Source organism: Oncorhynchus mykiss, chromosome 24 (genome assembly GCF_057628025.1).
Source record: "Oncorhynchus mykiss isolate SJ-2025 chromosome 24, ASM5762802v1, whole genome shotgun sequence".
Taxonomy (NCBI): Eukaryota; Metazoa; Chordata; class Actinopteri; order Salmoniformes; family Salmonidae; genus Oncorhynchus; species Oncorhynchus mykiss.
The window spans coordinates 28,180,528-28,183,277 of NC_143045.1; positions in this window are offsets into that span (position 1 = coordinate 28,180,528).

Consider the following 2,750-nt stretch of genomic DNA (forward strand, 5'->3'; position numbering starts at 1 on the left):
TGTACTCTGACACCGTTTATGTGAACTAATGACAGATGTTGCCATTGTCACAACCTAGAAAGTGTTGGCCCCAACACTGGACTTTCCATTGAATTCGCAACACACGTGCACACACACACACACACACACACACACACACACACACACACACACACACACACACACACACACACACACACACACACACACACACACACACACACACACACACACACACACACACAAACACACTGACCTTGTCATTCAGTTCACATTACAAAAATGTGAGATTCTGCAGAACCAGACCCAATCAGTGTCAGAGTGGATCCAACCTAAACATGAAATCACATCTCCCTCCCGCTGTCCTGGAAAGACGCTGCACTGGGAAGGTAATACACACACACATGCACGCACACACACGCCCTACCAATCAACATAACATCTGCCTTGTTCTACTTTCTAAATGCATACCACTCAGAAACAGTACCAGCACAACAACACTAACCAGACAGAATCAACCATGAAAGAACAGGGGAACAGGGAGACAGAAAGACTGAGTAGAGGGGGAGATTGAGTAAGAGACTGAGGATTTCACGGAGGTGAAAAGTGAAATACGAGGACAGAGTGGAAGGGAGTTGAAGATTGCTGTGTGCTGTCCTGGCACCCATTCAGCAGCAGCCTGGCTAGGAGATCACAGTACAGCCGGAGCCCCGGAGGCCTGGTGGAGGTCTGTCCTGGGGCCTGGGAGTTTGCTGAGGGCCATGGCCAATATCAGCTCCCTCCCTCTGGGAGTGACAACGAGGGGCAGTGAGGGGCGGAGTGAGTGCTGGTCATGTCTATATCCCGCACTGTTCATTTTTACTGTCTGGGATTAGAGAGAGGGGGGATGGCGGAGGGGTGTAGAAATCGCAGGTCATGTTCTCCTCCTTTCTCCCCCTATCTGTTTCCCTTGGCGACCGTGTCTCTCTCAGCGGAGGCAGACTGCGGTAGCAGGAAGTGATGTCGTCCTTCTGGGGTGGTCGTTAAGTCGTTCAGCAGAGAGCAGGAGCTCAGGAGTCTGGCTTTGGACACAGAATAACATCTGAAACACACAGAACCTCCCTAACCTAACCCCAAATAGATTCTGCTGGGTAGGCTCATTTAGAACAAATGAACTCCGAAGAGAAGTCAAAATGAAAGGAAATATTTTGAGGTCATTCTTGAACACAGTAAGTCACAACAAGACATAAGAAAGGTAAGCCAGATAAAACAATAGCAGATGTAAAACATGGATGTGCAGTGTTTAGCTCTGTGTGTTGGTGCTCAGTCTTTGGGAATGTATACTGACCAAGAAACCCTCTCTTTATTCTCTAGTACTGAGTGTACAAGGCAACTTCCTAATATTGAGTTGGTACCCTGCCATTACCGTATAAAACATGTTTTTACTATCATACTATTAATGAACCATGCCATGACACAATGAGAAGGATTAGGTTTTTATTTGACATGTATTCTAAGTGTTAACTTAAAAAGCCATAACAACACACTGAAATGATTAATCCCCCCATCCATTCAGAAAGGTGGTCTGAAATTATTAATCCCCCTCATCCATTCAGAAAGGTGATCTGAAATGATTAATCCCCCCATCCATTCAGAAAGGTGATCTGAAATGATTAATCCCCCCATCCATTCAGAAAGGTGATCTGAAATGATTAATCCCCCCATCCATTCAGAAAGGTGATCTGAAATGATCAATCCCCCCATCCATTCAGAAAGGTGATCTGAAATGATAAATCTCCCCATCTATTCAAAAATGTGATCTGAAATGATTAATCCCCCCCATCCATTCAAAAAGGTGATCTGAAATGATGTCATGGAGTTAGTTTTGCTGTAAGTCATATGCAAAAATATGTAGATGAGCGCTACACCTACATAATGATCTCAGTGGCGTGTCAGGCAGGGTGCCATATCTGTCAACATAAATCACCAATCTGCACGCCAACCACTGCTGTTGAGGCTATTCTCTTGGGTGGGCTTTAGGATTTAGACTTTGGGCTTTAGGCTTTTGTCATCCCTCACCAAATCATTAAGCTAAAACAACCCTCTGACCTTCTATATGTGTGATATAGGGGGATAGTTATTTACTTACTTAGGCCCATCTATCGTCCTATAGGACATTGTTGACACCAACCACAAGGGGATAAATGCTTTACATGTGAACATATCCCACTGGGCACAGACACCAGTTCAACGTCTAGTTTTGATTACATTTGGTTGAGGTGTCAACTGACGTGAATTCAACATGAAATCAAAGCAAACATCACCACGTCATTGGATATAGGTTAAATGTTGGGTGACGATTCCTGAGTGGCGCAACAGTCTAAGGCACTGCATCGCAGTGCTTGAGGCGTCACTACAGACCTGGGTTCGATCCCAGGATGTGTCTCAGCCGACCGGGAGACCCATGAGATGCACAATTAGGTTAGGGTTTGTCCGGCCGGGATGTCCTTGTCCCATTATGCTCTAGCGACTCCTTATGGCGGGCCTGGAGCCAGCTATTTCCTCAAACACATTGGTGCGGCTGGCTTCCGGGTTAAGTGAACAGTGTTTCAAAAAGAAGTGCCATGAGTCATGTTTTTTTTGAGGATGCACGGCTCTCGGCCTTCGCCTCTCTCGAGTCTGTACAGGAGTTGCAGGGATGAGACAAGACATCCCTGCAAGGGACAATCCCTGACAAGGGATGAGAAATTGGGGTAAAAAGTATATATTTATTTTTGAAGTTGGATTAAAAA